Raw genomic sequence first — 24,838 nt, forward strand, 5'->3', positions numbered from 1 at the left:
GAACGCAGAACCTGGCAGATGCCGCCCCAGGTCTCTGATGCCACAGAGTTTCTTAGCAGGAACAGAGTTAACCCCATGCCAGCAGTTACCTTTCTCTCTGGTTCTTGACCCCCAGTGCCCACTTCCAGTAAAATGCACAACTGCTTAGGAAGACACCGACCAATGCCAACCAAGAGCCATTTGGATTTTAAAGTCTCCGCCTGCGTGACGTCAGAAAGCCTCTTGCGAGTACTCTTAAGCAAGAAGGCTATGCCAGTTCCCAGACAGTGGTGGGAAGTCCTAGGGCAAAAGCTTAGATTTCTAAATCTTGCAGCTGTTGTGCCTCTGGCTAGAATTGTAGTTTTGTCCCTAGCAGCCCTTTTGAGTTTCAGTCTTTCCTAGCCATCAGTGTGTCTCCTCATCTGTATTTGAGACAATCAAGTACTTTTGCAGCAGTGCCCAGTTGTTTTCCATAGTATCTTTTATTGTTGTTTTGTTTTGTAAAATATCCCTGGGGCTGGTGAAATGGCTCCATGGGTAAGAGCACTGCCTGCTCTTCCAAAGAAATGGGTTAAATCCCCAGGACCCATAACTATAACTCTAATTTCAGGAGGTCTGATGCCCTCTTCTGGCCTTGGTGGGCACCTGACACACGTGTGGTATACAGACATACATGTAGGCAAAACACTTTATACATAAAATAAAAATAATAAAGATCTTTTTTAAAAAAATAAAGGCAAATAAAAAGTATTCTTGTACAGTTTTATCAGGACCTAAGTTCTCAAAATTCATTTCAACACTCATCTTAGTTTCAAGATGCCTTAAGAAGTACAAAATTTGCTGGTCAGTGGTGGTACATTCCTTTACTCCCAGTACTCAAGAGGCAGAGGCAGGGGGATCTCTGTGAGTTTGAGAAGAGTCTACAGAAGAAATACAAAATCACTTTAGCTAAGACATTTGAATTGGAAGTATTATCTCTGTTTGACCAAGACCTCCCATATTTTGTCATTACAAGGTCAATTAGTAAGACTATTGTAATAGCTATTGCTTATGCATTAACTACTCCTGGATTCTTTTTATAGAAGACTGAAGTGAGAAAGGATTAATGTTCTACGGGTGCTTAAATAAAGCAAGTTTTCACATACTAGTCCTTCTAAAATCATTCCTCATCAAAGAACTCATTGAAACATTTTTTTTTGTACAAATTTTAAAAAGTTGAAGTCTACAGTCATCAGGCTGGTAGTCATAGATACACAAAAACCTGACAAGCTTGCTTTCTATGTCTACTTCTGAATGCCACTCAGGATCAAGTGAGATAATTGTATCAGGATTTTAGCTTAGTGATACATGGCGTTAATAAATTAAAATTCATCCTAAGGAATGTAGTGGGAAGAAATGATAATGTAATCAAGTTGAATTTAATTTGCTAGATATTTTATAATGACATTTTAAGTCATAAGCAACTGTAATATACTTTACTATTAGAAACTCTTTTAATTAATGCAGGCCACCTTATTCCCATGTGGTTATGCCGTGGCAGTATCTGTGAAAAATTCTTCAGAGCAGGTAATAGGGATATGTTACATCTCTTTTTATCTTCTTTTTTTTTTTCTGAGACAAGCTTGTCTATTTAACAGTCTTGGCTGTGTCCCTTTTTTACCTTTTATGTTAATTCTTTAAAAACAACTACTTCTTTATTTTATTTATTGTATTATGTGTAGTTGGAATTTTCCTTTGGGCCACCAAGAAACTCCCAAATAATTTATTATGAATGCTTCTTATTAATTATAAGTGCTTAGTCTTAGCTTAGGCTCGTCCTGCTAGCTTTTTGAACTTAATTTAACCTGTTTCTATTCATCTACATTTTTCCTTGGGGCTTTTTACCTTTCTTTTATTCTGTATGTCTTGGTTTCCTGCTTCCTCCATGTGTGTCTGATTGGCCACTGGTTTCTCCCTGGTATCTCTTTTTCTTTCTTCCTTTCTAATCCTAAATTCCTCCTGCTACTCAGTTTCCCTGCCTGCAAGTCCTGCCTATACCTCTTTCTTGCTATTGGCCATTTAGCTTTTGGTTAGACTAATCAGGTGCCTTAGGCAGACAAGGTAAAACAGCAACACATTTTTACATATAATTCAACAAATGCAACACGTCTTTACATAGTTATACAAATATTTTGTAACAATGAAACATCATTTCTCCTTTTACTTTTTTTCTTCAAACACGCTCTTATATGCCTTCTTTTTCCCTTTCAAATTCATGGATTTTTTCATTAATTTTGTTACATGCATATGTGTATGTAACCTGCCCGATCTGTATGTTACTTGTCTGTATGCTGTCAGGGTTATAATTAGGTTGAAGGGAGATAAATACACAGGGAGAAAGGAGAGCAAAATAATAGTATGGATATGTGAAAAAAATCACAAGGATTCATACTGTTAAGTACATAAGAAACTATAACACACACATACTTTAATTTAGTATAATGTTATTTGTATGTATGATTCAGGGCTCACCATTCGGTATTGGATAAGCATTTCGTGTACTCTTCCCACAGTAGGACTAAAACTGTTTCTCCACTCCTGGCATTTGTGAGTTCCCTATAGTTCTTTGTGTAGGGCTGGTTGGCCCCTTGTCCCTTTAGCTTGCCTCTTGTCCTTATTCAGCTCATATTTAAGCAGCCATGTTAATGAGATTTTATTGGTGTAGATTCTGACATTCCTAGGAGATACAATGTCACAGCAAACTCCATGATGCTCTGGCTCTTATAATCTATGTGTCCCCTCCTTTACAATGTTTCATGATACTTACGTGTAGTGATATTTCATTTGTATTTTAATAAAGAAAGTTTAGCTGAAGATCAGAGAGTAAGTGGTAGCACACACCTTTAATCTCAGTAGCCACACTAGTTTGCCATAGAAACCTGGCGGTGCACGCCTTTAATCCCCGTGGTGCACATCTTTAATCCCAACCTAAAAATGGAATGAAAGACAGAAGGAGAAAGCTCTCAGACACAGTCTCATCACCCTGTTATTTGATTTCTCTGTTAGATTGCCTTCACATATGCATTTATTTCAGGAAGCATCGACTGTATCAATACCCATGCCACTGCACACTACTTCCGTGGCCTTAGTTTTAGCTGTTTCTCCGTGTATACACTTCCTCGTCCCTCTATTTCTCTCCTTGCACCTCCCCTCACCAGCCTGTACCTTTCTATTCTATTTCTTGTTTCCTGATGAGATGCTTCTCTCCTCCTTAGTCTGTTGCTCTATGCTTAATCTCTGTGATTCTGTATATCCACATGTAAGCTAATACATGCCACATTTTTATTTCTGTGTCTGGGTACCTCACTCAGGGTGATTTCTCCCCCTAGTTCTACCCATTTACTGTGAATTTAATTCTTTTTAATGGCTGAGTAATATCCATTTGTGTAAAGGTTCCAATTTTTATTATCCATTCATATTCATGTCTTGAATATGTTATCCAATTTCTGGGCATTATTAATAGAGCAGCAATGGACATGGTTGAGTAAGCGTCTCTGTGGTAGGATGAAGGTTCCTTTGGGTAAATGCCCAAGAGTGATAGAGCTGGATCACGAGGTAGATCAGTTCCCATCTGTCTAAGGTACATCCACACTCATTTCCATAGTGACTGTATGAGTCTGCACTCCTACCAGCAGTGGATGAGTGTCCCCCTTATTCTATGTCCTTGCCAGCAGGAACTGTCACTCGTATTATTGATCCTAGGGATTCTGACAGGTGTAAAATGGACTCTCAAAGCAGACTTGGTTTGCATTTCACGAATGACTGAGAATGTTGAACATTTAAGTCTTTCTCAGCCACTTAAGATTCCCTATTGAGAATTCTCTGTTTAAAAATTCCCAGTTTTAATTGAGTCATTTGTTTTCTTGATATCTAGCCATTTGAGTTCTTTATACATTTTGTTTGAGTTTTTTTGTAGAATTTTGGATATTAGCCCTCTATTGGGTGTGTAGTTGATAAAAAATATTTTACCATTCTGTAAGCTGCCACTTTGTCTGAATGATGGGATCTTTTGTCATGCAGAAGCTTTTCAGTTTCATGAGATCCCATTTATTAATTGTTGAAATTAGTGTCTGTGTTAATAGTGTTCTGCTCAGAAAGTCTTTTCCTATGTCATTGATTTCAGGGATCTTCCCTTCTTTTTCTTCTGTTAGGTTCAAGATATCTGGTTTTACGTTGAGGTCTGTGTGGGAATTCCTTTCCATTAAATATTTTTTGGGATGTGGGGGTGTGTCAGCAATAGGGTGGCTTCTGTGTGCTGACATGATCTCTTATAAGGGAGAGAATGGTCTCCCATGTATTTCTGGTTTCTTCATCAAAGATCAGGAGTCCGTAGGCACTTGAATTACACCTGACTTCTCAGTGGAAACCATGAAAGCCAGAATGTCTTAGATAGATGTGCTGCCAACACTAAGAGACCATGAAGGCAATCCCAGAGTACTATTCGCAGCAAAGCTTGCATTCACCATCAATGGAGAAAAAAGATATTCCAGGACAAAAACAGATTTAAATAATAGGTAGCCACAAACCCAGCCTTACAGAAACTACTAGAAGGCAAAGCACAAACCAAGGAAGCTAAGAACACCCATAACAACACAGACATCTGACAACTCTCCACCACCACAACTCAAAGAAGGGAAACACACAAACTAGAACTCAAAGCATGCATCAAACCCCACACTCTAATAGTAGGTTTCAACACTCCTCTCTCACCAATGGACAGGCTAAACAGACAGAAACTTAATGGAGCAATAAGAGATATCACAGATGTAGTGAAACAAATGAAATTAATAGACATCTATAGAACATTCCACCCAACAGAAAAGAAAATACCTTCTTCTCAGCATCTCGTGGAACCTTCTCAAAAATTGATCACATAATCAGTAACAAAGCAAACATTCACAGATACAAAAGAAAATGTAGTAACCAGCTGTGTACTATTGGATTACCATGGAATAATGCTAGAATTCAACAACAATTCTACCCCCAGAATGCCTACAAACTCATGAAAACTGAACAGTCAACTACTCTCCAGAAGATGACATCAGATACCTTAGAATTAGAGATATAAGGGATTGTGAGCTGCCATATGGGTGCTGTTAACTGAACTTTTGTCCTCTACAAGAGCGGCAAGTGCTCTTAATCATGGATTCATCATCCAAGCCCTAGCAGGTACTTCATTTTTTCCCTTAAACCCAGATGTCATTAGGAAAGATCCTTTTACAGATGGTGCTGAGAAAACTGGGTATGTACCTGTAGAAGAATGAAATCAGGTCGAGTCTCAAACTACATGAAACATTGAAAATAGATCACAGACTTCATGTGAAGACAGGACATGCTGAAACTGCAGGGAAGACACATCAACTATGTCCCGTGTCAACAATCATCCTATGCAGAGGTAGGAACTTCTGAATGGACTGTGACAGCAGAGAACACAACCCAAGGACTGACACATGGATTATAGCAAACTAAAAACCTGCCTAACAAAGGAAGGAACCTCACAACTGAAGAGACAGCTTACAGATTTGAGAAATCATTGCCAACTCTGTATCGCATAGGGTTCTATTATGTAAAAACAGCCAAGATTAAACCAAATATAATCCATACATGAGGTAATGAGGTGAGCAGACAGTCCTCAAAGGAAGAAATAGAAAAGGCAAATAATATTTGATGATGGGTTCAACATCCTAAGCCAACAGGGAAAGATGAAATTAAAATGATTTATACTGTCACCTTACTACCCCAGAATGACTTTCATCAAGAAAACAGAACAACAGATGCTGGCAGGAATTTGAGGAAAGAGGAAACTTTACTCACTGCTAGTGAGCATAAATTGCAGCTACTGAGGAAATCAGTAAGTAGGTTTGTCAAAAATGAGAAAGTGGTGGGACAGATGTCTCAGGGAAAAGCACTGGCTGCTCTTACAGAGGAACTGGGTTTGGTTCCCAGCACCCACTTGGTGGCTCAGAACCGTCTATAACTCCAGTTCCAGGGAATCCCTTTCTGGCCTCCACAGTCACCACGGATGTACACATATATTGCAGGAAAAAATATTCACACACATAAAAATAAAAGATGAACAAATCTTTGAGGACGACAACCAAAACTATCACATGATCTGCCTATATGCCTCAGTGATAAAGAGCACTTCTTGTTCTTCCAGAGGACCAGCATTTGATTCCCAACACTCAAACCAGGCAGTTCACAACCACCTGTAACACAAGCCCCAGGAGGGTCTGACATCTCTCATCTCTGTGGTCACACACACACACACACACACACACACACACACACAGATTTAAAAGTAAAAAAAATGACATTTGTAGGAAAATGGGTGAAATTTCAATTCAGAATGTTAGCTGAAATAAACTGCGTTCAGATAAGCACTATGTTTTCTCTCATATGTGTAGCCTTGATTGAAGTTTCTATGTGTGGGTGGGTCGGTGTCCATGTGTGGATGACTCATGAAACTAGAGAACTGTGAGAGGGGAAAAGAGACCTGAAGGTTTAGGGTACAGGAACATTGACAGAAGATAATGCAATATTGTACTGGGAGAGCAGAAATTAGGTTGTTGTGGGCAATGGAAAAACAGCAAGAATGTGACAGAGGGGAGGTCAAGGCAAGGCCAGAGGGCAGGGTGTGGAAGAAGAAAACATGTGTAAAAATGCCATTATGAAATCTACTACTTTGTAGCTAACTTAATAATCTTGTAATGGGAAATACTTGTTCCTGTAGCCATCGTCCCACTTGAAATGGAGTCCATGGGGCAGGTGTAGTGCTATATTAGTTCAGACATCTATTACAGTACCAGGCATATGGTCATGCGTAAAGCATTTGCTGAGCCAGTTGTTGCCATGCATGAATCTAATTCCAGCATTTAGAGGACTAAGGAAGGCCCAAAGATTCTGGCTAGAGACTCACCTAATCTGAGCAAGACCTTATCTTAAATAATAATTGCCTATTTGCCAAATACATTTTGATGGCAATTATTGAGCTTTGTATATTATGTCTATTGGTGATTGGTTTGATTTTATTATGATGCCTATAACTGCTGTACACGCATATAGTAGCCTCTTGATAATTGTGTTTATGTTCTATGACAACTCTCATGTTTAAAAACCATCTGACCTTTAATTATTTGAAAGCATTCATCTGTAAAATAATTTGTTAATAAATCTTTTTGTGAGAGATAATATTTGATTTTTTCTGGTTATTTTGACTTTTCCATTTTGATATTTTATTGTTTATGCTGTAATCCATCTTAATATCTATTTTCTAAAATTTAGAAAGGTTTTTGCTATACATACCAGGGTAACCTTGGACTTGTTATGTAGCTCAGGCTAACCTTGAACTCAAGATTCTCCTCTCAGCTTCCAGAGTGCTGGGATTACTGGCATGCACCACCATGTCTTGCTCAATTATTTTTAAAATAAATTATGTGTCTAGGTGTTTTGTAAACTTTGTACATCATGTGCACACAATGTTCAGGTAGGCCAGAAGAGGGCATCAGATCCAGGGGACTGGAGTTACTGAGGGTTGTGATTGACCAGGCAGGTGCTGGCAATGAACACAGGCCCTTTGGAAGAACAAGTGCTCTTAACTGCTGAGCTACCTCTTCAGCCTCTCGTCAGTTATTATGTACATGTATATTTATGCATATAAACATCTTCACTGCATGTAAGCATGTGTGTTGTGTGCTCCTAGATTAGAAGAACTGCAGTTACAGATGGTTTGAGTTTCTGTGTGAGTGCCAGAAATTGAATTCAGGTCCTCTGCAAGAGCAAACAGTTTTCTTAATCACAGAAAAAACCCTCCAGTCCTACATACATATAGTTTTTCTTTTCTTTTATTCTTCTTTTTTTTTTGAGTCATGAGTTTACATAGCCCAGAACAATGGATTCTCCTGCTGTCCAAATCTGGGATTATAGGTATGTCCTACTGCACAAATACTTAGATCATCAACTCTTTTGGTTTTATGGGACAGGGTTTCTTTGTGTAGGCTTGGCTGTCTTGGAGCTCACTCTGTAGCCCAGGCTGGTCTCTAACGCATAGAGCTCTTCCTGCCTCTGGCTCCTGAGTGCTGGGATTAAAGGCATGTGCTCCCACCACTACCACCACCGGGCTTCATCAACTTTTTCTTCCTTCATTTCTTTTCCTTCCTTCCTTCCTTCCTTCCTTCCTTCCTTCCTTCCTTCCTTCCTTCCTTCCTTCCTTCAGTTTTCTCTTTAAAAACTTATTTTTATTTATATGAGTACTCTACCTGCACGTCCAACTTTATGTCAGACGAGGACATGGGATCACACTATAGACAGTTGTGAGCCAGTATGTGGTTACTGGGAACTGAACTCAGCACCTCTGGAAGAGTAAGCAGTGTTCTTAGATGCTGAGCCACCTCTTCAGACCCTCATCAACATTTTCTTATAGACTGATTTTTGTTTAAATTTTTCATGACTCAAACTAACTTGCACTATTACTAAACATAGACCATTTTTCATTTTAAGATTTCCTAGCTGTTATGTATTTTAGATAGGGTCTTACTATGTGACCCTGCCTGACCTGGAACTTGCAATGCCCCCAGTGTCTGATAAGAAAGTGCTGGAATTGCTGATACAAGGCACACTCCTGACCTCTCTTTTATTGAGGAAGGGAAAAGGGTCTTCCTAGTAAAAAGTAGTTGTTTTGTTTTGTTTTGTTCTTTTTGGTGGTACTGGGAATTGAGCCCAGGTCTGAAGCCACATGCTAAGAAAGTACTTTACCACAGGGCCATGTTTGTAGCCCATGTCAAATGCCATAGAAATTGTTAATGGTGAAAACAACTTTGTGTGGATTACTTGAATAGCTATTTTTGTAAAACTGTGGGTTTTACTTATACATTGCTTTTAAAAAAACAATAAAACTGGGTGCTAGTGGCTCACACCTTTAATCCCAGCAAATCCCAGCACTCCTGAGCCAGAGGCAGGCAGATGTCTGTGAGTTCAAGGCCAGCCTGGTCTACAGAGTGAGTTCCACTGACAGCCAGAGCTAGACAGAGAAACCCTGTCTCAGACAAACCAGAATTTAAACCACACTGCAAAATCACTCAAATCAGACAATTTAATACCTTATATAGATGTTGGATATTTTTCTGAATAAATACTTTATCATGGATAGGTCTTGTATCCTTTATTATTTTAGAACTTGAAAACATACCAAGTTGCATATTAAGAAGGCAATCAAAAACATTTCCTCCTCTGTTCAAGTCTGCATTATTTCAAGGCTATCCATCACACACACAAACACACACACACACACACACATCGTAACAACAGCATCAAACATTAGTCTTTAAGCTTTAAATAACTAAAGACAATGCATTCCTTAAAGCAGGAGAGCATACCATGAAGTTACAGCAGTTTTAGGTATAAAATATGGGGGGAATGAAATGTACTTCTGTGACAGGGATATATCTCAGTGTTTTGTTCAGCTTCTGCTCAATCCTCAGCACCACAAATAACAAACCAAATTTCCTTGTGCATGACATTATCAACACATATATTATCCTTAAAGGTGTGTTTCAGGCCCATAGATCTTCTGTACCAAGTAGTCTAAAGGCCTGTTCAATAACCTAAACACTTTCGTCTCTATTTATGCCCCTATAACTGCTCCCTTTTTTGTACTCCCTTGTTTGCCATTGTGCCTTAAGGGAAAGTTGTCACCGAGTATCAAGAGTTAATATGCATGAAGAACTTAAGAGCAGTTGACCTATATAAACACTCAATAAATATTCAGAACAACTTGTAAAGGAGAGTCTGCCATTATCTCCATTAAAAAAGTGAAAAGTTCTATTTTATATTCTATGTATATTTTGTTTGTATAGGCATAACCACACATGCACGAGAGTGCCTATGGAAGTCACAAAAGGGGCACCAGATCTCCTTGAGCTGGAGTCACAGGCGGTTGTGACCTGCCCAATGTGGGTACTGGGAACTGAATTTGGGTCCTGTGGTAGAATAGGAACGACTCTAAACCACTGAGCAATCTCCCAGTATCTCCACTCTTTTTCTTTCTTTTTTTGGAAGACAGGTTTTTCTGTGTAGCTCTGGTTGTCTTGGAATTTGTCTGTAGACCAGGCTGGCCTCAAACCCAGAGATTAGACTGCCTCCGTTTAATTAAATACGTGCACCACCGTTCAACCTATCCCCATTCTTATACACAAGGGATTCAAAGTACAAAAAGGTGAGGTCATACCCCAGGTCATACAAATAACAGACTGTTTCCTGTCAATCTGTATCAAACTTCCCCACCTACAATCCAGACAACTGCTGATCTAGACTAGACATGTTCTCCAAGGTATGTATATCTAGGTATCACTACATCAAAACTAAGATGTTGTTTGTTCTTCTCATGCTCATCCTTTCATGCATACATTGCTACCTAGAGACTGGCTGCAGGGACAGTCTGAATGCAGCAGCAGAATAGATTCTAACTGTCTTTCATTAGTCAGATGTTAAAGGGATCTGACGTTAAAAGGGGAGACCATGTTTTGCTGCCCAATGAAATTGTTTTGCATTGGAAATATTTTAACTTTATTACATTTATTATTGTGTGTGTGTGTGTGTGTGTGTGAGAGAGAGAGAGAGAGAGAGACAGAGAGACAGAGAGACAGAAAGAGAGCGAGCAGCTGGTGGTCAGTAGCTGCTGATGCAGCAGGTTCTCCTCTACCATGTGGGTCTGGGGATTGAAAGCAGGTGTTTGGGTTTGTTGATAAGTGCCTTTACCTGCTGAGTCATCTTGCTTACCCAGATTTTTTTTTTAAAATTAAAAGCATTGTAGGTGGTGGTGGCACGCACCTTTAATCTGAGCACTTTGGAAGCAGAGAAAGGTATATCCCAAAGTTCGATGCTAACCTGGTCTACAGAGTGAATGCCAGGAAAACTAGGGCTGCATCGAGAAATCTTGTCTCCAAAACAAACCAAAACAAACAAAGAAGCAAATAAATAAATAAAACCATTTTAGTTTTGAAACCTTATAATAAGATTGTTATTTTAAATTGAGTTTATATTGACATTTTCTTAGTTTAATTGCTAATATAATTAATACTGCCAGACTTAGACAGTAAAACCAAAGCTCTCTGAAGGAATTACTAACCTTTGGAGAGTGAGCGACTCAAGTGTGGAACTAGAGAAGACCCACTTTCACCATCTGATTCTACAGTTTCTGAGAACTAGGTACAGAACATGGCAGCATGCAGCTGAGATCCATAGTTGGAGGCACTTACGCTTGATGGGTATAAAGGTCTGGTTCGTCGAGGTCCTGAGATCTTAATTCCTGTGTGGAGAGGCAGCCAGCACCACCGGTGGAAATGGAACTGCGCTTCATGCTCAGAACCTAATTCATGATTTCAATATCAGAAAAATGTTCCAGATGCAAGTGGATCATTAAGCAATAATTGTCACTTTTATTCTGAAGTAGAAGAGTAACTAAGTTTATTCCTTTACGATAGTATTTTCCCTGTGTGCTGTATTTGTTTGTCATGTATACTTAAGTCCTCACTAAAGATAACACCTATGCAACTTCAAGTATTCAATACACTCGAGCAAGACAATGCAAAAACGAACATATATGATTCCTGCATCACACGGCAATCCATGATCGCAAAATTTCAATGTGTTATCCCGAATACATCACTGGTATCTCTTATGTCTATTTCAATGGTAACTCACAGACTGCTTGACAAGAAATCTCAGGCTCCTTAACTCTCCTCAAAATGTTTCCTTTGGCTTCAAAATCAGGATTCATTCTCTTTTCCTAATATCTACTTTTCTTGCTTTATGTTTAACCCCATAGTTTAATACCCACTATTGTCTTTCTGGTTCTAATCTCCCTTTCAGTAAAGACAAGCAATCTGTTCCATAACATAATGTAGAGGCTGCTTCCATTCTCAAAATATTTTAGTATCATAAGCATACCTATGTCAGACCCTGTCTTCGTCTCTGCAGCACTAGACGCTAGCCACTCAGCTTTTTCTGGTCCTGCCGTGGCTTCTTTCTAGGATAAGACAGAACTCACTGTTGATAAAATTATATATATATATATATATATATATATATATATATATATATATATAGTGAAGAGAAGTCACGCTATGCAATAAGGCTTATATAGGAGGCTTATTGGAAGATGAGAGAGAAGGAACAGAGGAGGCAGAGAGGGGAGCAGACTAGTCCCATGGGGTAAAGAGTGCGGGAGAGAGGGAGGTAGACACAGGAGAAGGGGGAGGTTAGGGGTAGGTCCACCTGTTACAAGGAACCATAGCAAATGTGCCCAGAAGTGGCTACAGGTGAAGTGCTCTTAGTGGCTACAGGTGAGGAGGTTTCCTGTCAGGACCCTAAGGACAGGCAGGCCAATGCAGATTCCCAAATACTAACACCAAATAATAACACCCACTTTATTGTTTGTTTGAGCTGGGGACTTTAGCACAATAGGCTGTGCACTGAGTCACATCACTCCTTGTTCGACTGCTTACATTCCACTTAGGTCTTATTCTCAAGCCTTCAGTTTCCCAGACTTTTTCTTCTTACATGGCTTTTCAGATGCTGCATTACCACAGGAACGCAGTGTTTTAACCTGTCCCTCCCAGGCAGTCCTCCCCTTCTCCCCCTCCCTGCGGAACACCTTGGTCAGCAATCAGCATCCTCTTTTCCCTCTCCAGGCGCTGCCCACACAAACTTACTGATCCCTGAACCCAGAACCTGGCAGATGCCGCCCCAGGTCTCTGATGCCACAGAGTTTCTTAGCAGGAACAGAGTTAACCCCATACCAGCAGTTACCTTTCTCTCTGGTTCTTGACCCCCAGCGCCCACGTCCAATAAAATGCACAACTGCTTAGGAAGACACCCACCAATGCCAACCAGGAGCCATTTGGATTTTAAAGTCTCTGCCTGCGTGACGTCAGAAAGCCTCTTGCGAGTACTCTTAAGCAAGAAGGCTATGCCAGTTCCCAGACAGTGGTGGGAAGTCCTAGGGCAAAAGCTTAGATTTCTAAATCTTGCAGCTGTTGTGCCTCTGGCTAGAATTGTAGTTTTGTCCCTAGCAGCCCTTTTGAGTTTCAGTCTTTCCTAGCCATCAGTGTGTCTCCTCATCTGTATTTGAGACAATCAAGTACTTTTGCAGCAGTGCCCAGTTGTTTTCCATAGTATCTTTTATTGTTGTTTTGTTTTGTAAAATATCCCTGGGGCTGGTGAAATGGCTCCATGGGTAAGAGCACTGCCTGCTCTTCCAAAGAAATGGGTTAAATCCCCAGGACCCATAACTATAACTCTAATTTCAGGAGGTCTGATGCCCTCTTCTGGCCTTGGTGGGCACCAGACACACGTGTGGTATACAGACATACATGTAGGCAAAACACTTTATACATAAAATAAAAATAATAAAGATCTTTTTTAAAAAAATAAAGGCAAATAAAAAGTATTCTTGTACAGTTTTATCAGGACCTAAGTTCTCAAAATTCATTTCAACACTCATCTTAGTTTCAAGATGCCTTAAGAAGTACAAAATTTGCTGGTCAGTGGTGGTACATTCCTTTACTCCCAGTACTCAAGAGGCAGAGGCAGGGGGATCTCTGTGAGTTTGAGAAGAGTCTACAGAAGAAATACAAAATCACTTTAGCTAAGACATTTGAATTGGAAGTATTATCTCTGTTTGACCAAGACCTCCCATATTTTGTCATTACAAGGTCAATTAGTAAGACTATTGTAATAGCTATTGCTTATGCATTAACTACTCCTGGATTCTTTTTATAGAAGACTGAAGTGAGAAAGGATTAATGTTCTACGGGTGCTTAAATAAAGCAAGTTTTCACATACTAGTCCTTCTAAAATCATTCCTCATCAAAGAACTCATTGAAACATTTTTTTTTGTACAAATTTTAAAAAGTTGAAGTCTACAGTCATCAGGCTGGTAGTCATAGATACACAAAAACCTGACAAGCTTGCTTTCTATGTCTACTTCTGAATGCCACTCAGGATCAAGTGAGATAATTGTATCAGGATTTTAGCTTAGTGATACATGGCGTTAATAAATTAAAATTCATCCTAAGGAATATAGTGGGAAGAAATGATAATGTAATCAAGTTGAATTTAATTTGCTAGATATTTTATAATGACATTTTAAGTCATAAGCAACTGTAATATACTTTACTATTAGAAACTCTTTTAATTAATGCAGGCCACCTTATTCCCATGTGGTTATGCCGTGGCAGTATCTGTGAAAAATTCTTCAGAGCAGGTAATAGGGATATGTTACATCTCTTTTTATCTTCTTTTTTTTTTCTGAGACAAGCTTGTCTATTTAACAGTCTTGGCTGTGTCCCTTTTTTACCTTTTATGTTAATTCTTTAAAAACAACTACTTCTTTATTTTATTTATTGTATTATGTGTAGTTGGAATTTTCCTTTGGGCCACCAAGAAACTCCCAAATAATTTATTATGAATGCTTCTTATTAATTATAAGTGCTTAGTCTTAGCTTAGGCTCGTCCTGCTAGCTTTTTGAACTTAATTTAACCTGTTTCTATTCATCTACATTTTTCCTTGGGGCTTTTTACCTTTCTTTTATTCTGTATGTCTTGGTTTCCTGCTTCCTCCATGTGTGTCTGATTGGCCACTGGTTTCTCCCTGGTATCTCTTTTTCTTTCTTCCTTTCTAATCCTAAATTCCTCCTGCTACTCAGTTTCCCTGCCTGCAAGTCCTGCCTATACCTCTTTCTTGCTATTGGCCATTTAGCTTTTTGTTAGACTAATCAGGTGCCTTAGGCAGACAAGGTAAAACAGCAACACATTTTTACATATAATTCAACAAATGCAACACGTCTTTACATAGTTATACAAATATTTTGTAACAATGAAACATCATTTCTCCTTTTACTTTTCTTCTTCAAACCGGCTCTTATATGCCTCCTTGTTCCCTTTCAAATTCATGGATTTTTCATTAATTTTGTTACATGCATATGTGTATGTAACCTGCCCGATCTGTATGTTACTTGTCTGTATGCTGTCAGGGTTATAATTAGGTTGAAGGGAGATAAATACACAGGGAGAAAGGAGAGCAAAATAATAGTATGGATATGTGAAAAAAATCACAAGGATTCATACTGTTAAGTACCTAAGAAACTATAACACACGCATACTTTAATTTAGTATAATGTTATTTGTATGTATGATTCAGGGCTCACCATTTGGTATTGGATAAGCATTTCGTGTACTCTTCCCACAGTAGGACTAAAACTGTTTCTCCACTCCCGGCATTTGTGAGTTCCCTATAGTTCTTTGTGTGGGGCTGGTTGGCCCCTTGTCCCTTATAGATTGCCTCTTGTCCTTATTCAGCTCATACTTAAGCAGCCATGTTAATAAGATTTTATTGGTGTAGATTCTGACATTCCTAGGAGATACAATGTCACAGCAAACTCCATGATGCTCTGGCTCTTATAATCTATGTGTCCCCTCCTTTACAATGTTTCGTGATACTTACGTGTAGTGATATTTCATTTGTATTTTAATAAAGAAAGTTTAGCTGAAGATCAGAGAGTAAGTGGTAGCACACACCTTTAATCTCAGTAGCCACACTAGTTTGCCATAGAAACCTGGCGGTGCACGCCTTTAATCCCAGTGGTGCACATCTTTAATCCCAACCTAAAGAATGGAATGCAAGACAGGAGGAGAAAGCTCTCAGACACAGTCTCATCACCCTGTTATTTGATTTCTCTGTTAGATTGCCTTCACATATGCATTTATTTCAGGAAGCATCGACTGTATCAATACCCATGCCACTGCACACTACTTCCGTGGCCTTAGTTTTAGCTGTTTCTCCCTGTATACACTCCCTCGTCCCTCTATTTCTCTCCTTGCACCTCCCCTCACCAGCCTGTACCTTTCTATTCTATTTCTTCTTTCCTGATGAGATGCTTCTCTCCTCCTTAGTCTGTTGCTCTATGCTTAATCTCTGTGATTCTGTATATCCACATGTAAGCTAATACATGCCACATTTGGCTTTCTGTGTCTGGGTACCTCACTCAGGGTGATTTCTCCCCCTAGTTCTACCCATTTACTGTGAATTTAATTCTTTTTAATGGCTGAGTAATATTCATTTGTGTAAAGGTTCCAATTTTTATTATCCATTCATATTCATGTCTTGAATATGTTATCCAATTTCTGGGCATTATTAATAGAGCAGTAATGGACATGGTTGAGTAAGCATCTCTGTGGTAGGATGAAGGTTCCTTTGGGTAAATGCCCAAGAGTGATAGAGCTGGATTACGAGGTAGATCAGTTCCCATCTCTCTAAGGTACATCCACACTCATTTCCATAGTGACTGTATGAGTCTGCACTCCTACCAGCAGTGGATGAGTGTCCCCCTTATTCTACGTCCTTGCCAGCAGGAACTGTCACTCGTATTATTGATCCTAGGGATTCTGACAGGTGTAAAATGGACTCTCAAAGCAGACTTGGTTTGCATTTCACGAATGACTGAGAATGTTGAACATTTAAGTCTTTCTCAGCCACTTAAGATTCCCTATTGAGAATTCTCTGTTTAAAAATTCCCAGTTTTAATTGAGTCATTTGTTTTCTTGATATCTAGCCTTTTGAGTTCTTTATACATTTTGTTTGAGTTTTTTTGTAGAATTTTGGATATTAGCCCTCTATTGGGTGTGTAGTTGATAAAAAATATTTTACCATTCTGTAAGCTGCCACTTTGTCTGAATGATGGGATCTTTTGTCATGCAGAAGCTTTTCAGTTTCATGAGATCCCATTTATTAATTGTTGAAATTAGTGTCTGTGTTAATAGTGTTCTGCTCAGAAAGTCTTTTCCTATGTCATTGATTTCAGGGATCTTCCCTTCTTTTTCTTCTGTTAGGTTCAAGATATCTGGTTTTACGTTGAGGTCTGTGTGGGAATTCCTTTCCATTAAATATTTTTTGGGATGTGGGGGTGTGTCAGCAATAGGGTGGCTTCTGTGTGCTGACATGATCTCTTATAAGGGAGAGAATGGTCTCCCATGTATTTCTGGTTTCTTCATCAAAGATCAGGAGTCCGTAGGCACTTGAATTACACCTGACTTCTCAGTGGAAACCATGAAAGCCAGAATGTCTTAGATAGATGTGCTGCCAACACTAAGAGACCATGAAGGCAATCCCAGAGTACTATTCGCAGCAAAGCTTGCATTCACCATCAATGGAGAAAAAAGATATTCCAGGACAAAAACAGATTTAAATAATAGGTAGCCACAAACCCAGCCTTACAGAAACTACTAGAAGGCAAAGCACAAACCAAGGAAGCTAAGAACACCCATAACAACACAGACATCTGACAACTCTCCACCACCACAACTCAAAGAAGGGAAACACACAAACTAGAACTCAAAGCATGCATCAAACCCCACACTCTAATAGTAGGTTTCAACACTCCTCTCTCACCAATGGACAGGCTAAACAGACAGAAACTTAATGGAGCAATAAGAGATATCACAGATGTAGTGAAACAAATGAAATTAATAGACATCTATAGAACATTCCACCCAACAGAAAAGAAAATACCTTCTTCTCAGCATCTCGTGGAACCTTCTCAAAAATTGATCACATAATCAGTAACAAAGCAAACATTCACAGATACAAAAGAAAATGTAGTAACCAGCTGTGTACTATTGGATTACCATGGAATAATGCTAGAATTCAACAACAATTCTACCCCCAGAATGCCTACAAACTCATGAAAACTGAACAGTCAACTACTCTCCAGAAGATGACATCAGATACCTTAGAATTAGAGATATAAGGGATTGTGAGCTGCCATATGGGTGCTGTTAACTGAACTTTTGTCCTCTGCAAGAGCGGCAAGTGCTCTTAATCATGGATTCATCATCCCAGCCCTAGCAGGTACTTCATTTTTTCCCTTAAACCCAGATGTCATTAGGAAAGATCCTTTTACAGATGGTGCTGAGAAAACTGGGTATGTACCTGTAGAAGAATGAAATCAGGTCGAGTCTCAAACTACATGAAACATTGAAAATAGATCACAGACTTCATGTGAAGACAGGACATGCTGAAACTGCAGGGAAGACACATCAACTATGTCCCGTGTCAACAATCATCCTATGCAGAGGTAGGAACTTCTGAATGGACTGTGACAGCAGAGAACACAACCCAAGGACTGACACATGGATTATAGCAAACTAAAAACCTGCCTAACAAAGGAAGGAACCTCACAACTGAAGAGACAGCTTACAGATTTGAGAAATCATTGCCAACTCTGTATCGCATAGGGTTCTATTATGTAAAAACAGCCAAGATTAAACCAAATATAATCCATACATGAGGTAATGAGGTGAGCAGACAGTCCTCAAAGGAAGAAATAGAAAAGGCAAATAATATTTGATGATGGGTTCAACATCCTAAGCCAACAGGGAAAGATGAAATTAAAATGATTTATACTGTCACCTTACTACCCCAGAATGACTTTCATCAAGAAAACAGAACAACAGATGCTGGCAGGAATTTGAGGAAAGAGGAAACTTTACTCACTGCTAGTGAGCATAAATTGCAGCTACTGAGGAAATCAGTAAGTAGGTTTGTCAAAAATGAGAAAGTGGTGGGACAGATGTCTCAGGGAAAAGCACTGGCTGCTCTTACAGAGGAACTGGGTTTGGTTCCCAGCACCCACTTGGTGGCTCAGAACCGTCTATAACTCCAGTTCCAGGGAATCCCTTTCTGGCCTCCACAGTCACCACGGATGTACACATATATTGCAGGAAAAAATATTCACACACATAAAAATAAAAGATGAACAAATCTTTGAGGATGACAACCAAAACTATCACATGATCTGCCTATATGCCTCAGTGATAAAGAGCACTTCTTGTTCTTCCAGAGGACCAGCATTTGATTCCCAACACTCAAACCAGGCAGTTCACAACCACCTGTAACACAAGCCCCAGGAGGGTCTGACATCTCTCATCTCTGTGGTCACACACACACACACACACACACACACACACACACACACAGATTTAAAAGTAAAAAAAATGACATTTGTAGGAAAATGGGTGAAATTTCAATTCAGAATGTTAGCTGAAATAAACTGCGTTCAGATAAGCACTATGTTTTCTCTCATATGTGTAGCCTTGATTGAAGTTTCTATGTGTGGGTGGGTCGGTGTCCATGTGTGGATGACTCATGAAACTAGAGAACTGTGAGAGGGGAAAAGAGACCTGAAGGTTTAGGGTACAGGAACATTGACAGAAGATAATGCAATATTGTACTGGGAGAGCAGAAATTAGGTTGTTGTGGGCAATGGAAAAACAGCAAGAATGTGACAGAGGGGAGGTCAAGGCAAGGCCAGAGGGCAGGGTGTGGAAGAAGAAAACATGTGTAAAAATGCCATTATGAAATCTACTACTTTGTAGCTAACTTAATAATCTTGTAATGGGAAATACTTGTTCCTGTAGCCATCGTCCCACTTGAAATGGAGTCCATGGGGCAGGTGTAGTGCTATATTAGTTCAGACATCTATTACAGTACCAGGCATATGGTCATGCGTAAAGCATTTGCTGAGCCAGTTGTTGCCATGCATGAATCTAATTCCAGCATTTAGAGGACTAAGGAAGGCCCAAAGATTCTGGCTAGAGACTCACCTAATCTGAGCAAGACCTTATCTTAAATAATAATTGCCTATTTGCCAAATACATTTTGATGGCAATTATTGAGCTTTGTATATTATGTCTATTGGTGATTGGTTTGATTTTATTATGATGCCTATAACTGCTGTACACGCATATAGTAGCCTCTTGATAATTGTGTTTATGTTCTATGACAACTCTCATGTTTAAAAACCATCTGACCTTTAATTATTTGAAAGCATTCATCTGTAAAATAATTTGTTAATAAATCTTTTTGTGAGAGATAATATTTGATTTTTTCTGGTTATTTTGACTTTTCCATTTTGATATTTTATTGTTTATGCTGTAATCCATCTTAATATCTATTTTCTAAAATTTAGAAAGGTTTTTGCTATACATACCAGGGTAACCTTGGACTTGTTATGTAGCTCAGGCTAACCTTGAACTCAAGATTCTCCTCTCAGCTTCCAGAGTGCTGGGATTACTGGCATGCACCACCATGTCTTGCTCAATTATTTTTAAAATAAATTATGTGTCTAGGTGTTTTGTAAACTTTGTACATCATGTGCACACAATGTTCAGGTAGGCCAGAAGAGGGCATCAGATCCAGGGGACTGGAGTTACTGAGGGTTGTGATTGACCAGGCAGGTGCTGGCAATGAACACAGGCCCTTTGGAAGAACAAGTGCTCTTAACTGCTGAGCTACCTCTTCAGCCTCTCGTCAGTTATTATGTACATGTATATTTATGCATATAAACATCTTCACTGCATGTAAGCATGTGTGTTGTGTGCTCCTAGATTAGAAGAACTGCAGTTACAGATGGTTTGAGTTTCTGTGTGAGTGCCAGAAATTGAATTCAGGTCCTCTGCAAGAGCAAACAGTTTTCTTAATCACAGAAAAAACCCTCCAGTCCTACATACATATAGTTTTTCTTTTCTTTTATTCTTCTTTTTTTTTTGAGTCATGAGTTTACATAGCCCAGAACAATGGATTCTCCTGCTGTCCAAATCTGGGATTATAGGTATGTCCTACTGCACAAATACTTAGATCATCAACTCTTTTGGTTTTATGGGACAGGGTTTCTTTGTGTAGGCTTGGCTGTCTTGGAGCTCACTCTGTAGCCCAGGCTGGTCTCTAACGCATAGAGCTCTTCCTGCCTCTGGCTCCTGAGTGCTGGGATTAAAGGCATGTGCTCCCACCACTACCACCACCGGGCTTCATCAACTTTTTCTTCCTTCATTTCTTTTCCTTCCTTCCTTCCTTCCTTCCTTCCTTCCTTCCTTCCTTCCTTCCTTCCTTCCTTCCTTCCTTCCTTTTTCTCTTTAAAAACTTATTTTTATTTATATGAGTACTCTACCTGCACGTCCAACTTTATGTCAGACGAGGACATGGGATCACACTATAGACAGTTGTGAGCCAGTATGTGGTTACTGGGAACTGAACTCAGCACCTCTGGAAGAGTAAGCAGTGTTCTTAGATGCTGAGCCACCTCTTCAGACCCTCATCAACATTTTCTTATAGACTGATTTTTGTTTAAATTTTTCATGACTCAAACTAACTTGCACTATTACTAAACATAGACCATTTTTCATTTTAAGATTTCCTAGCTGTTATGTATTTTAGATAGGGTCTTACTATGTGACCCTGCCTGACCTGGAACTTGCAATGCCCCCAGTGTCTGATAAGAAAGTGCTGGAATTGCTGATACAAGGCACACTCCTGACCTCTCTTTTATTGAGGAAGGGAAAAGGGTCTTCCTAGTAAAAAGTAGTTGTTTTGTTTTGTTTTGTTCTTTTTGGTGGTACTGGGAATTGAGCCCAGGTCTGAAGCCACATGCTAAGAAAGTACTTTACCACAGGGCCATGTTTGTAGCCCATGTCAAATGCCATAGAAATTGTTAACGGTGAAAACAACTTTGTGTGGATTACTTGAATAGCTATTTTTGTAAAACTGTGGGTTTTACTTATACATTGCTTTTAAAAAAACAATAAAACTGGGTGCTAGTGGCTCACACCTTTAATCCCAGCAAATCCCAGCACTCCTGAGCCAGAGGCAGGCAGATGTCTGTGAGTTCAAGGCCAGCCTGGTCTACAGAGTGAGTTCCACTGACAGCCAGAGCTAGACAGAGAAACCCTGTCTCAGACAAACCAGAATTTAAACCACACTGCAAAATCACTCAAATCAGACAATTTAATACCTTATATAGATGTTGGATATTTTTCTGAATAAATACTTTATCATGGATAGGTCTTGTATCCTTTATTATTTTAGAACTTGAAAACATACCAAGTTGCATATTAAGAAGGCAATCAAAAACATTTCCTCCTCTGTTCAAGTCTGCATTATTTCAAGGCTATCCATCACACACACAAACACACACACACACACACACACATCGTAACAACAGCATCAAACATTAGTCTTTAAGCTTTAAATAACTAAAGACAATGCATTCCTTAAAGCAGGAGAGCATACCATGAAGTTACAGCAGTTTTAGGTATAAAATATGGGGGGAATGAAATGTACTTCTGTGACAGGGATATATCTCAGTGTTTTGTTCAGCTTCTGCTCAATCCTCAGCACCACAAATAACAAACCAAATTTCCTTGTGCATGACATTATCAACACATATATTATCCTTAAAGGTGTGTTTCAGGCCCATAGATCTTCTGTACCAAGTAGTCTAAAGGCCTGTTCAATAACCTAAACACTTTCGTCTCTATTTATGCCCCTATAACTGCTCCCTTTTTTGTACTCCCTTGTTTGCCATTGTGCCTTAAGGGAAAGTTGTCACCGAGTATCAAGAGTTAATATGCATGAAGAACTTAAGAGCAGTTGACCTATATAAACACTCAATAAATATTCAGAACAACTTGTAAAGGAGAGTCTGCCATTATCTCCATTAAAAAAGTGAAAAGTTCTATTTTATATTCTATGTATATTTTGTTTGTATAGGCATAACCACACATGCACGAGAGTGCCTATGGAAGTCACAAAAGGGGCACCAGATCTCCTTGAGCTGGAGTCACAGGCGGTTGTGACCTGCCCAATGTGGGTACTGGGAACTGAATTTGGGTCCTGTGGTAGAATAGGAACGACTCTAAACCACTGAGCAATCTCCCAGTATCTCCACTCTTTTTCTTTCTTTTTTTGGAAGACAGGTTTTTCTGTGTAGCTCTGGTTGTCTTGGAATTTGTCTGTAGACCAGGCTGGCCTCAAACCCAGAGATTAGACTGCCTCCGTTTAATTAAATACGTGCACCACCGTTCAACCTATCCCCATTCTTATACACAAGGGATTCAAAGTACAAAAAGGTGAGGTCATACCCCAGGTCATACAAATAACAGACTGTTTCCTGTCAATCTGTATCAAACTTCCCCACCTACAATCCAGACAACTGCTGATCTAGACTAGACATGTTCTCCAAGGTATGTATATCTAGGTATCACTACATCAAAACTAAGATGTTGTTTGTTCTTCTCATGCTCATCCTTTCATGCATACATTGCTACCTAGAGACTGGCTGCAGGGACAGTCTGAATGCAGCAGCAGAATAGATTCTAACTGTCTTTCATTAGTCAGATGTTAAAGGGATCTGACGTTAAAAGGGGAGACCATGTTTTGCTGCCCAATGAAATTGTTTTGCATTGGAAATATTTTAACTTTATTACATTTATTATTGTGTGTGTGTGTGTGTGTGTGAGAGAGAGAGAGAGAGAGAGAGAGACAGAGAGACAGAGAGACAGAAAGAGAGCGAGCAGCTGGTGGTCAGTAGCTGCTGATGCAGCAGGTTCTCCTCTACCATGTGGGTCTGGGGATTGAAAGCAGGTGTTTGGGTTTGTTGATAAGTGCCTTTACCTGCTGAGTCATCTTGCTTACCCAGATTTTTTTTTTTAAAATTAAAAGCATTGTAGGTGGTGGTGGCACGCACCTTTAATCTGAGCACTTTGGAAGCAGAGAAAGGTATATCCCAAAGTTCGATGCTAACCTGGTCTACAGAGTGAATGCCAGGAAAACTAGGGCTGCATCGAGAAATCTTGTCTCCAAAACAAACCAAAACAAACAAAGAAGCAAATAAATAAATAAAACCATTTTAGTTTTGAAACCTTATAATAAGATTGTTATTTTAAATTGAGTTTATATTGACATTTTCTTAGTTTAATTGCTAATATAATTAATACTGCCAGACTTAGACAGTAAAACCAAAGCTCTCTGAAGGAATTACTAACCTTTGGAGAGTGAGCGACTCAAGTGTGGAACTAGAGAAGACCCACTTTCACCATCTGATTCTACAGTTTCTGAGAACTAGGTACAGAACATGGCAGCATGCAGCTGAGATCCATAGTTGGAGGCACTTACGCTTGATGGGTATAAAGGTCTGGTTCGTCGAGGTCCTGAGATCTTAATTCCTGTGTGGAGAGGCAGCCAGCACCACCGGTGGAAATGGAACTGCGCTTCATGCTCAGAACCTAATTCATGATTTCAATATCAGAAAAATGTTCCAGATGCAAGTGGATCATTAAGCAATAATTGTCACTTTTATTCTGAAGTAGAAGAGTAACTAAGTTTATTCCTTTACGATAGTATTTTCCCTGTGTGCTGTATTTGTTTGTCATGTATACTTAAGTCCTCACTAAAGATAACACCTATGCAACTTCAAGTATTCAATACACTCGAGCAAGACAATGCAAAAACGAACATATATGATTCCTGCATCACACGGCAATCCATGATCGCAAAATTTCAATGTGTTATCCCGAATACATCACTGGTATCTCTTATGTCTATTTCAATGGTAACTCACAGACTGCTTGACAAGAAATCTCAGGCTCCTTAACTCTCCTCAAAATGTTTCCTTTGGCTTCAAAATCAGGATTCATTCTCTTTTCCTAATATCTACTTTTCTTGCTTTATGTTTAACCCCATAGTTTAATACCCACTATTGTCTTTCTGGTTCTAATCTCCCTTTCAGTAAAGACAAGCAATCCGTTCCATAACATAATGTAGAGGCTGCTTCCATTCTCAAAATATTTTAGTATCATAAGCATACCTATGTCAGACCCTGTCTTCGTCTCTGCAGCACTAGACGCTAGCCACTCAGCTTTTTCTGGTCCTGCCGTGGCTTCTTTCTAGGATAAGACAGAACTCACTGTTGATAAAATTATATATATATAT

The sequence above is a fragment of the Chionomys nivalis genome, chromosome 10 (assembly GCF_950005125.1).
Source record: "Chionomys nivalis chromosome 10, mChiNiv1.1, whole genome shotgun sequence".
NCBI lineage: Eukaryota > Metazoa > Chordata > Mammalia > Rodentia > Cricetidae > Chionomys > Chionomys nivalis.